The 13,542-nt window shown below is 35.2% G+C and overlaps 1 non-coding gene across 1 annotated transcript; it reads left to right on the top strand.

The window, feature by feature from the left end:
* The first annotated feature begins 2,305 nt into the window (after window positions 1–2,305).
* LOC122737812 lies at window positions 2,306–2,433 on the top strand. The gene has a single exon (XR_006354584.1). It is a non-coding gene; the product is annotated as a U6atac minor spliceosomal RNA (small nuclear RNA).
* The last annotated feature ends 11,109 nt before the right edge of the window (window positions 2,434–13,542 follow it).

Here is a 13,542-nt window from a genome sequence, read left to right as displayed (position 1 = left end):
CTGACTCAGTTTCCTCCAAAATGTTCAGTGGCATAGATGTATATCCCATCCACCTATTTTAAGCCTGGCATACTGCATGGACAGTATATATTGCTCAAGTGTGGGAATGCTCATATCTCATAATTTCTCTGTTCTTTTATGGTAACACCCATAATTATCTCAGGTGTCATGATAAATACAGTGTTGAATTTGGCCTTGACATCTGTTACCAATTATATTAGATTCTATAATTTATCATAATGGCATGAGAATAATTAAGCAGATGATGCAAAAAGTGATGAAACAAAGACAAAAATTGTTTTTTTTTTAATTAATATCACAGCAATTGTCTTCTCAATTTACCCTTCACAAGGGGGGACTATAGTAATATTAGTTTTAGACAATGTTTCACTTTTTGTTTTATTATATTTCATGTATAACAACTAAGATTCTGAATTCTCTCAGATATGTTTTTGAGAACTCTCGTTGTTTGATTTGATTATTGACAAAGCTATTTTAAAGTTATGTTAAGCTCAATTTTGTAGGACATTTTCCTGGCTGATTACCAGCATCCACACATCAACCCCTGAAAAGTCTTCCATTCCATGAGTATACCCAGAGGACATCCCAAGAACCATCTGAGAAAAGACTTTCAAAGACTCTAAATGAACGGTTTTGTTTTGTTGATTTTTATTCCTTTCTGTTGTTATGTACACCATTGATGGGGCTGGGGAAAGCTTCTTGTAAAAGGTAGTGTTATATCTTGGACCTGAAGAAAGCCATGGAGGATAGGATATGGAGATAGGGAGGAAGATAATTCCAGGTTTAGGGGACAGCCAGTGAAAATGTCCTGAGTGGGGAGATGGAGTGTTTTGTGTGAAGAAAAGCATGGAGGCCAGTGTGACTGGATTGCAGAATACATAAGGGCAAGGAGTAAAATTAATATAAAAGTAATACAGGGACAGGTTACAAAGTGCTTTGAACACAAAACAGAGGATTTTATATTTGTCATGTTGATGATAGGGAGCCATTGGAGATTATTGAAGAGGGGGATGACTTGGTCAGATCTGCACTTTAAGAAGCTCAATATGACAGCTGAGTGGAGAATTATCTAGAGTGGGAAAAGACTTGAGGCACAGATATCAACCAGAAAATGACTGCAATACTCCAGGCATGAGGTATGAGTGACCACATCAGGATAATGACAGTATGAGAGGAGAGACGGACATGTAAGAGGGAAGTTATAAAAGTAGAATCAATAGGATTTGAAAATAATTGGATATTGGAGGTGAGAGAAAAGATTCAAGGATTATACAGAATTTGAGAGTTTGGGTTACTGGGAGGATGGAGGTATAGCAATAGGAAAATTAGGGAAAAGGAAGGGCTGGGGGTTGGAGAAAATTAGTTTAGGTTTTCTAACTAACTTAGTTTTAGGTTTCTAACAGGCAGATAGAAATGTAAGAATGTCAGGACAGAGATTAAGGCTGGATGAGTAGATCTGGTTGCTATCAGAATAAAGGTAATAATTGAGTTGATGAGACCCAATGAGATCACCAAGTGAAACAGTAAAGAGGATGAAGAACAGAGAAGAAGGCCCAGGACAGACCTTTGGAAAAATCTATAGTTTATGGGAACGACCTAGAAAAATATTCAGCAAAAGAGAATAATGAATGTTCAGACACATAGGAGGAGAGCCAGGAAAGAGTAGTTCTAAGAAGAGTATCAAGAAAGAGTATCAAGGAGAAGACGGTATGTGTTATTATTCCAAATAATGCTGAGCATTCATATTACCTCATCTTAGTCCAGGCCCAACATACCATTTCCCAAGCATTCTCTATCTCCTGTTCTCCAGACCCCATCTCCAGCCAGAGCCTTGGGCCTTGGGTCCTGATTGGTGAGCATTCACCTTATCTTGCCTGGACACCAGCCAAAAAACCAACTTCCTAGCTAACCTGGCCCCATGATAATAGGAGTTTTCCTTCCCTTTCAACTCTAAAAATTGTATATAAATTAGCTATTATTTCTTGAAAAGAAAATCAATCAATGCCCCTTTGGTTCCAGTTCCAATCAACTCTGACTTCCCTCCCAGAGCTTCATTCCTATATATAGGTGGCATTATAACTGCAACTTGAGGGAAGGGAAGTAAGGTACTATATGGAGGTGAAGAGGAAGAAAATTCCAGGTATTTGTGCAGTCTTCCCCTGTTTTAATGCAAGCTCTTTGAGGGCAGGCACTTCCTTTCATTCTTGTATTGTATCTCTAGAGAATGGTGACTGATAAAAGTACTTAATTATTTTTCAGTCATTCAAATATTCAAATAATTCCAGAGTTGTATGAAAGGAGAGAAGGTTAGCACTCCCCTTGATAAGGATGGAAGAGGTCCTAGTGGCCTTTACAACATATGTACGGTTAAGTCATTGCCACCTATTCTGTGACATCTAACCAAATAATTCTCGAGTTTGGTTTTATATAATAATTTTATAAGAATAGTATGTCTATTTCTATTTTTAAATAAAATTCAATGCTACAGGTTTTTTTTTTAAATGTCTTGTGGTTTTGATTGTTCATTTGACCAATAACAAATACGTAATTGTAAGCATCACATGGAATCTTTTAAAAAATAGGCCATGTCTTAGACCATAGAGAATTTATTAATAAGTATAAAAAGGCAGAACTATTTGAGGGAAATGGAAAATAGAACAAACAATTATTAAACATCTACTATGTGCCAGATACTCTGCTAAGCACTTTATTGATATTATAACATTTAATTAACTACATCCTTTATAGACCAGAGTGCAATAAAAACAGTAATTGAAATTCAGAACATAAAAAAAGTTATAGATCTAAATAGAGACTGATAAATGACACCTTGGATAATGAGTGGGTAAAACAAAAAAGAATAGGCATAATTAGCAACTATGTGAAAGAGAATGAATGAATGAAGAAGCAGTCATTCAGTGTTTGCTATATTCTAGGCACTGTGCTAAGAATGATAACAGTGAGTTAATATACCTACTTTCTTTGGATAGAGTTAAAGTATTCCTAATAAGAAAAATCATATATTTGAAAACATACATTAACATAATAGAAAAAGGAGAATTGCTTAACTGAGCATGAAATTAAAATTCAAGAGAATCAACAAATTAGCAAAATAAGCACCAAAGAAGCAATCTTGAAAATTAGAGAACTAGATAACATGAGGGGTAGGGAGGGACTAAAGAAATTATAAACAAAACAGAAACCTGGTTCCTTGAAAAAGACTAACAAATAAATCCTAGCAAACTTTATTAAAAAAAATAAGAGGGGAGAAAAGTCAAATCACAAAATAAATTACAAAATAATTACAAAATTAAAAAAATAATAAAAGGAGAATTTGCATGAAAGAAAAAAATTACCAAAAATTTCTACATACAATTATGTACCATTAGAATATTATTAGGTCTTTTAGGAAAAGAATTACTTTTGTCTTCTTTTTAAACCCCAGAGTTTAGCACAGTGCCTGGCATGGATTAAGCAATTAATGAATGTTTGTTAACTAACTGCCAGCAAAACTGGAATCTATTGAATATGGATAATTATACACAAAATCATGTGATATCAAAATTAACAATAGAAGAAATGGAGACCCTAAACAGCTTATTTTCAATGAAAGAAATTGAAAAACTGTGAGGGAAGTACCAAAGGGCATGTCTATGGAGACGACCCTGGGGTATAAATGGATTTACAAGTGTGTTTTACCTATTGTTTAGGTAACCTTGGATTCAAAAATTATTCTGAATGCTTGAGAAAGAAAAATTCTTCCAAGTTCTTTTTAAAGTGACTAGTCCTAATACCTAATCCAAGGAAGGATAGAGAAAGAAAGAAAACTGGAGACCAAAATCACTAAAAAATATAAATACATCTGCAAGAAACTAGAGAAGTATATGTACACACAAAATATACATATTCACAATGTCACATCTGGATTTATACTATGTATGCAAGGATATTTGTGCACTAAAAATACAACTGTAATTAATCATATTAAAAACAACAATAAGCAGAACTATGCGATTTAATGAATAGATACCCAAAAAATCCCTTTAATACGATGTTACTAAAAGACCTACCAAACATGTAAATATATTTTAATATGATAAAAATTAGCATATAAACCCCAAAGTTAGCATTATTTGCATAATAGATATAAAAAACATACAAATTAATATGGAGTTAAAATAATGACGTCCCCTCTCCCTACTATTATTTAACACAACTCTAAAAACCATGGTTCTAGAGAAATCAATTCATAATCATAATTTTTTGTTTATGTGCTTTTCAGATGAGTTCTCCCTATATTGCCCATGTTGGAAGTATAGTGGCCACTCATTGGCATAATTTTAGTAGACTGGCACAAAAGCTATCTCCTGCTCCATTTTTCCAACCTGGACAAGTTTATTTCTCCTTAGGCATCCTGTGGTGGGGGCTCACCATGTTGGTGTTAGATTTAGCACACTGAATTTGCTCTAGCACCATTCTTGCTCTGAACTGCCAAACTCAAATGATCCATCAGTCATAGCAGCAAGTACTGGGCATGCCCAGTCATAAAAAAATAATTCAAGATATGACATTTTCTCTATTTGCAGATGACATGATGGTTTATTTATTTATTTTTAATTCCAGTGTATCAGCATATGAATTAAGGCAATCAAGAGCTTATTTCCTATTACTGATCTTCATATACTCTGTGGTCCAGCCAAAGTAGTCTGCTTCTTTTCTTCATATATACTATTCCAGTGTTCATTGACCAGACTTAGTACAGGTTCATCCTCATGCATAAAATGTACTACATGCCTCTTAGAATCCCTAGGTAAATTAAGATTAGTTTTCAGCACTACCTCTTACATAAAATCTCTTCCTCAATTGTAACAATTCCCCAAATTACTAGTTTTCTCTCTTCTCTCTCTCTCTTTTGTATTTGCTTATCTCAATCTATGACCTAGCCTTTTCTATTTCCTACCATAATTATTGCCACAAAGGGTCCATCAAACAGTTATAACAGTGCTACCTTTTGTACCGAAGTTCTCTGACATGAAATTTTATGTTCTTTCCACTATTCAACATTACCTTCCTTCCTTTCTTTTCCTGTCACAGGGGGCATTTTTGGTCATTTCATTATTCTTGAGCAACTGTACCTAGAGTAAACAGTTGCAAATGAAGAAGAGCAAAGGCATATTTATTTGCTGACTTGGCAGATGGTCTGGTTTAAACAAATGTGCTTGCTTTTATTTGTATTTTGTTTTTGAGAGGAAAGGGGGATTGAAACAAGTATTTATGATGAAGCTTGAGGTTTTCAAATACCCATGCTATTTCCTTTTTTTTTAAGCACAAAAAATATCTCCCAATGATTGGCAAATACATTTATCCTGGGTCACAATTCTTGCCATCTGTGATAACTAGTTAATCTGTTATTAGGATAATTTCTCCCACCCATCATCCCTTTTTATTTAAGAGCAGTGTTAATTATATTGTTGAATGCAATCAGATTCATCCTTAGTTCTAGCTAATTATGCTGCATTACTGGTCAAGGGCCTCTGATTCCTGTATTTTTCACTATAGTCTCCAAAGTCAAACACTACTACTAACAACATCTTCTTAAGGGTTCATATTCTACATCATGTTTTTTTTTTTCCTTAGGTTCTTACCTTCAATCAAAAGCAGTACCTAAAATATCACTTGTGTCCTTACATAGTTCAGTTTCTTTTCTAGGATCTCATAATCTCAAGAGATTCTTTTCAGGTTCCTTGTGTTAGGTTAATGTGCCCTAAGTTGACTTGCCAGGTAAGTTTCCTCAGTGTTATGAGCCTTAGGAATCTCCTGTAAGACCTCAGATAGACTCTTTAAAAAGACTAAACATGAGGGAACATAAAAACTTATCCAGCATGTTGGAGTAAGATGTAATGGAGTCAGGCTGCTCATAACCCACTCCACTGCAAAACAAACAAACAAAAAATAAATAAGAATACCAAAAATAAATGTTTAAGAAAATTAATCAAAATTCAAAATGAGAGAAAATGAGGGCTGATAAAATTTTTAAATGCCAGAGAACAACTGAATTAACTAAAATACTAGAAACATTGGAAATGAAGAGACTATGAGAAATAGCCCAAGAGATTTCCTCAGAGTGATAACAACACAAAGAAATTAAACAATTGTTAATGATTTTTTTAAAAATCATGAGACCAATAAAAGAGCTTGGAAAATTAATAAAATTAGATGTGTAGCAAACTAGAGTTGAGATTAAAAAATAATAATATTTAAAGAAAAGGACCTTTGAACCCCCCCAAAAAATCCATAAGAGTTAGTAGAAGAGTGAAATGAAATAACACACAGTTGGGAATATAGTCTGAAAAGTAAATGAATGACCCAAAATGTTAGAAAATACATAGACCCCATGAAACCAATGACAAAGAATAAAAAACAATGTAGTAAACTCAGAAGTACTGATATGCCAGAAAGATAAGAAAAAATAAAATGAACAAATTAATACAAAAATTATTGATACTCAATTTTAGGAAATAAGCAAAAACATAAAAATAACCTCAAATTGGCAAAAAAAAAACACCAGAAAACATGAGTACAAATATCTGCAGGGTAATCACAATAAAAAACCCAAGATTTAGGATATTTAGACATATCATAATTAAATTTTAGTGTTACCATGAGAAGGGAATAAGTGTATATACAACAAAACCAGAAAAAAAAAGAAAAATCCAGTGTAAAATAGTTAAAATCACAATACTTCTCTACTAGAAGAGAAAATTACAAAAATTAGAGCATAACATTTATAAAATCAGGAAAAAAGGCTGTTAACCTACAAATATTTATTACTCTCCCCCTCAAAATTATAAATGCCTTATGAAACAAGAGATGAATATTTGAGAAGTAAACAGACTTTGAAAAATTTACAGAGATTTATCGACTTCAAGAAAGTCTTTGAACAGTAAGCAAGCCTCCCAGGCAAAGAGACAAGTATTTTAAAAGTCAGAATAAAACACTTGCTAACATAATGTTAAGGCTTTCTTGGAACATTGCATTGACTAATACACTGAAGATTTCAAAAGGGCATTTCTGAAAACCAGAGAAAAAACACCCAAAGGGAGAAGGAAAGGGGGCAGGGTAATCAAAGAGCAAAGCATCTGTCTTTGATGAAAGGCAAACTCGAGTTAAAGTAAATTACAAAATTACTAATATGAAATATAGGAATTGTGTTTGAAAATATTTGGTTATATTGGGATTAATAATAGGGATAAGACAATTTCTGAGAAAATGACCTAAAAAAGACATGTACAAAAATTTTCATACTAAATGCAAATGGATTAAATTCACCTAATAAAATGCAAAAATTTAATGGATTTTAAAAATGCAGACCCCAGCAATATCCTACTCACAGGAAATATATTAAATAAAAAAAGAACTGAATAGATTGAAAATGAAACTAAATGAAAATATATCATGCTAATTGGAATTATGCTAACAAAGTGACTCAAATGTCTACACACTTTGACCCAGAGACAACACAGCTAGACATAGGAAGTCAAAGGTAGAAAGACTCTATACATACATGCAAATTAAAATAGCATTCAGGGGCAGCTAGATGGCTCAGTGGATAAAACACCAGCCCTGGATTCAGGAGGACTTGAGTTCAAATCTAGCCTCAGACACTTGACACTTACTAGCTATATGACCCTGGGCAAGTCACTTAACCCTCATTGCCCCACCAAAAAAACAAACAAAATTAAAATAACACTTTTTGTAGTAGAAAAGAATTGGGACAAATATATGTCCAAAAGCTGAGGAATGACTAAAACATTATTGTATATGAATATGATGCAATATTACTTCATCACAAGAAAATAGGAATATAAAGAAAACAAAGTAGAGGAAAGCAAATGAACTGGTAAAAAATGAATTAAGCAGAAAAAGGAAAACAATATACCTAAAGAATATAACATGTAGGTCAAAAAGAAAGCGGCTGTGATTACTCACAAGCCAGGCAGGCTGAGAAGAAGCCCAATCACCCCCTGGGCCACGCTGTAGCACAAACAGTGTGTCCTGGAAGCAGCGCTACACTTTAAGGAGTAAAAAGCCAAGAAACAGTAAGCCAGGATGAATAGGCAGAGAAAGCAGAAGACCATCGAAAACTTCTTTGGGGGAAAGGTAGACCACAATACATCCTCAGAAGAAGAAGATAATAATAGGGTCAAAGCTCCAACATCCAAAGTTTCCAAGAAAAATATGAACTGGTCTCAGGCCATGGAAGCTCTCAAAAGGGACTTTGAAGAGAAAGTAGGAGAGATAGAATGAAGATGTAGAGAAAGAGAGGAAGGAATGGAAAGAGAAATGAGAGCAATGCATGAGAAACTCATGAGAAAAAAGTCAACAGTTTGAAAAGCCAAATGGAAAAGGAGATTAAAAAACTGTCTGCTGAAAATAATTGCCTAAGAATTAGGATTGAACAAATGGAAGCTAGCGACCTTATGAGGAACCAAGACACAGTAAAGCAAATCCAATTGAATGAAAAAATAGAGGGCAATGTGAAATATCTCCTTGGAAAAACAACTGACCTAGAAAATAAATCTAGGAAAGATAATTTGAAAATTATCGGACTACCTGAAAACCATGACCAAAACAAGAGCTTAGACATCATCCTCCAAGAGATTGTGAGGGAAAATTGCCCTGATATTCTAGAAGCAGAAGCTAAAATAGAAATTGAAAGAATCCACCGATCACCTCCTGAAAGAGATCCCAAAAGGAAAACCTCCAGGAATATTATAGCCAAATTCCAGAACTCCTAGGTCAAGGAGAAAATATTGCAAGCAGCTAGAAAAAAGGAATTTAAATACTGTGGAGCTCCAATAAGGATAAAGCAAGATCTAGCAGCTTCTACATTAAAGGACCAGAGGGCATGGAATATGATATTCCAGAGGGCAAAGGAACTGGGACTACAGCCAAAAATCACGTACCCAGCAAAACTAAGCATCATCTTTCAGAGGCAAACATGGAACTTCAAGGAGAAAGAAGACTTTCAGGCATTTGTTATGAAAAGACCTGAACTGAATAGAAAATTTGACTTTCAAATACAAGACCCTTGAGAAGCATAAAAAAATAAACAGGAAAAAGACTTCATGAGGGATATTAAAAGATCAAACTGTTAACATTCCTATATGGGAAGATAATACAGAGGACACAGGTCTGAACTGAATACGAAGGGATGTTATGTTTTGTTCTTTGTGGGGTGTCTTATGTATGGGGTCGGATTTGGGCTTGGGGCCTCCTGGGTCCAGGGCTGGTGCATTGTCCACTGTGCCACCTAACTAACCCATAATGACATCCTTAAAATAGGGTTGAGGTGTAGGAGAAATAGACTGGGGGAGGGGGAAGGGGAGAGATGGTCTGGGGAGAGGTTGTTCACATGAAGGAAACAAGAAAAAAGCTTATGGAGGGGAGGGGAAGAGGGGAAAGGAATTGGGGAGTGAGTGAACCTTAATATCATCAGAATTGACTCAAAGAAGGACTAACATACATACTCAAGTGGGTATAGTAATATATTTTGCCCCGAGGGAGGGGAGGGAGATAAGGGGGGGGGGAAGAAGAGGGGAAGGAGGGAAGGGCAGATTCTGGGAGAGAGTAGTAAAAAGCAAAATACCTCCAAGGAAGGTGAAGATGTTCTGCATAACGGCACAAGTATGAAATATTGAATTGCTTGATTTCATAGGGAGGGTTGAGGAGAGAGGGAGGAAGAAAATTTGGAACATAGAATTAGCTCAAAGACCTTAAACTCATCAGAGTTGGCTCATGGAGGGAATAACATTCACACCCAGTTGGGAGGAGTAATCTATTTAACCTTATAGGAAAGTATGAGGGGAAGAGGATAAGGAAGGAAATGTGAAAAAAAAGGGAGTGCAGAGTAGGGGAGGGGACAGTCAGAAGTAAAATACTTTTGAGGAGGAATAGTTTAAAAGAAGATAGAAAATAGAGTAAATATCATGGGAAGGGAATAGGATGGAGGGAAATAGTTATGATGACTTTGCTGGGCTAATATGAAGAACATTCTTTGTCAAGTTTAAGGTACTTTATTTAGGTTATGATGAACAGGATACTATTAGAAAAACCTGGAAAGACCTACATGAACTGAAGCAGAGTGAAATGCACTGTATACAAAATAACAGCAATAGTGTAAAATGATCTGCTGGGAAGCATGTGGTTATTTTCAGCAAGGCAATGGTCCAATATAACCCTGAAGGGCTTATGAAAATGGCAACCCATCTACAGAGAAAGAAGTGATAGTATCTGAAAATAGATGGAAACACATTTTTTTCTTTTCTTTTTTTTTCTTTCTTTTTTGATGAGGCAATTGGGGTTGGGTGGCTTGCCCGGGGTCATGTGGCTGGTGGCTGGTGGGTATCTGGGGCCAGATTTGGGCTCGGGTCCTCCTGGTTCCAGGGCCGGTGCTCTGTCCGCTGTGCCACCTAGCTGCCCCTGGAAACACATTAAAAAAAAAAATTTTCTCTTTGACAATTCCTCAGTCTGAAGTTTGGGGAGTTTTTTGACTGTTTTTTCTCACAACCTAGCTAATGTGGGAATGTTTTCCATGACTACTCATGTATAATTTATTTTGAAATGCTTGAGTTCTAGTGGGTGGGGGTTGGGAATAGAGGAGGAAGAGAAGTTGGAACAATTTTTTTTTTAAATTGATGTTAAAATTTGTTTTTTACATATATTTTGGAAAATAAAATTCTATTCAAAAAAAAGAATATAACATGTAAATAGAAATAACAACAATATCAAAACTAGATGCTATATAATTATTATTATAATGAGCAAGCTTGACTCTGAAGAAGAGGGGAGAAAATGACTTTTCCTTCTTTCTTCAATGGTTTAGGATTATGAGTGAGGAACACTGCATACAGTTTGATATGTCAAACTCAACATATCAGTTTTTTGTTTTGTTTTGTTTTTTCGTTTTGTTTTGCAGGCAATGGGGGTTAAGTGACTTGCCCAGGGTCACACAGCTAGTAAGTGTCAAGTGTCTGAGGCCGGATTTGAACTCAGGTACTCCTGTATCCAGGGCCGGTGTTTTAACCACTGCGCCATCTAGCTGCCCCCAACATATCAGTTTTTTTAAAATTTCATTGAACTTCTTTTTCCTCCCATCTCTATTTTCTTTTTTTATTCTTTCTTACAAGAGGTGACTCTATGAGTAGAAAATGAGATTGGTATATACTTGGAAATTTCAGCAATGAGAACATAAGATATAAATAAAAAAATAAAATAAAATTTTTATGTTACTACTATATGAAAAAAAAGCATGCATGGCAATAAACCTTTTTTTATTTTTTTTTTTTTGCAGGGCAATGAGGGTTAAGTGAGTTGCCCAGAGTCACACAGCTGGTAAGTGTCAAGTGTCTGAGGCTGGATTTGAACTCAGGTCCTCCTGAATCCAAGGCCAATGCTTTATCCACTGCACCACCTAGCTGCCCCAGCAATAAACCTTTTGAGAATAGTTTCATTCAAATCGTAAAGGTTTTTTTAATTATGATTAGTCATTTCCTTTATTTGTACAAAATAGTGAATGATCATGTCGTGACTAAGAAAAACTGTGGTATACATTTAAAACAAGTTCTTCTGAAGCATTTCCTTTGAATGCTTAGGACAAGTAATCTTTTTTCTGGAAAAGAATTTGCAATTATTCCCAAAGGACTTTAGAATTGTGCATACCTTTTCATCCAGCAATAACACTACTAGGTTTATATCTCAAAGATATCCCAATAAAGAGAAAAAGACCTATTTGTACAATAATATTTATAGTAGCTCTTTTTGTGGTGGCTAAGAATTGGAAATCAAAGGAATGCCCATAAATTGGGGAATACCTAAACAAATCGTGGTATGTGATGATGATAGAATATTATTGTGCAATAAGAAAAGTGACAAGCAGGATGACTTTAGAAAAGCTTGGAAAGACACGTATGAAATGATGTATTGGGAAGTGAGAAGAACTAAAAGAACCCTGTACACAGAGACAACAATATTGTTTGATGAAGAACTGTGAATGTCTTGACTATTCTCAGCAATACAAAGATCCAAGAGAATCCCAAAGGACTACTGATGAAACAGTATCTACCTCTAAAGCAAGAACTGGTAGTGATAGAACAGATTGAAGCATGCTATTTTTCATATTCTTACATTTTTAATGATTTAATTTGCTTGTAAAAAGTGACAAATATGGTGATGTTTTGCATTATCATACATGTATAACCTATAACATATTGTTTGCTGCCTCGGGGAGGGGGGAAGAGAGGGACAGAAGGAGGGACAGAAATTGAGACCAAAAAATATAAATAAAATAAATAAATTTTTAAAAAGAGAAAAAAGAACTAGCAACTTTTGCACTTGGGGCCTTAACACTGGAAGCTTTACCTGTGGCTGCCTTAGGTTTGGTAGATTTAGCAGACTTGGGATCAGTTGGCTTAGAAGCCTTGTTATCTCTAGGCATAGCAACCTTTGAAGCTCTAGGATTGGTGACATTAGAATTTAACTTAAAAGACATTGGACACAATAATTTTGGCTTCAGACATAGTCTACATGGGATCAGACCTGGTATACATGGAGTCACTAGGCTAAATACCTGTCAGTTAAGTGGATTTTTAACAACCTTCATGTCATTGGGTTTGGAAAGCAGTGGGTCGGTGGTTCTTGCAAAGTCTCAGAGTCAGATTTGGTGATCTTAGCACACAGACATTTTAGGGAAAACTTTGGGGCCTTGTTTTTTTGCAACCATCTTGGGGCTGACAAGTCTGGTGTTGCCCTTAAAACCTGTAGGCTTAGTAGTCTTGTCCTTGAGAGACTTGGACTGGGGGACCTTGGTGCCCTCTGTTCACGAACTGATGGCTTGTATCTTCAGACCCTTCTTGTTATCCTCCTTAGAAAAGCTCAAGTTTCTCAGAAACTTGATGTAAACCTCTTTCAAGGACTCATATCTCAATGGTCTGGGTTTCTTGATGTCATTTCTGTGTCATACATAGGACTGGTTCTGAATGGTATGATTCTTGGGTTTACCTATACTTACATTACTGCCTGTGCTACTAGACACTTCATTTACCTTAGGCTGAGAGTGAGAGAGGAAGAGATAAATCATAAAGATTTAAAAAAAACATGGAAGGACATTTTATGGTAAAATTTTATAAGCAAATAATGTTATCATTCTTAAATATATATGGATCTAATATTTCTGATTTAAAATTCCTTAATGGAAGACAGATAAAAAGCAATAATAGTAAGAAATTTTAACAGATGACAATAATTTATGATTTAGTATTATTGTTCAGTAATATCTGACTCTTCATGACGCCATTCGTGGTTTTCTTGACAAAGATATTGGAGTGGTTTGTCATTACCTTCTCTAGCTCATTTTACATATGAAAAAACTGAAGCAGAGGGAGTTAAGTGACTTGCCCAAGGTCACTCAACTAATAAGTGTCTGAGACCAGAATTGAACTCAGGAAGATGAGTCTCCTGACT

This window comes from Dromiciops gliroides, chromosome 1 (genome assembly GCF_019393635.1).
Source record: "Dromiciops gliroides isolate mDroGli1 chromosome 1, mDroGli1.pri, whole genome shotgun sequence".
Lineage (NCBI taxonomy): Eukaryota > Metazoa > Chordata > Mammalia > Microbiotheria > Microbiotheriidae > Dromiciops > Dromiciops gliroides.
This window is presented reverse-complemented; position numbering and strand designations above follow the sequence as displayed.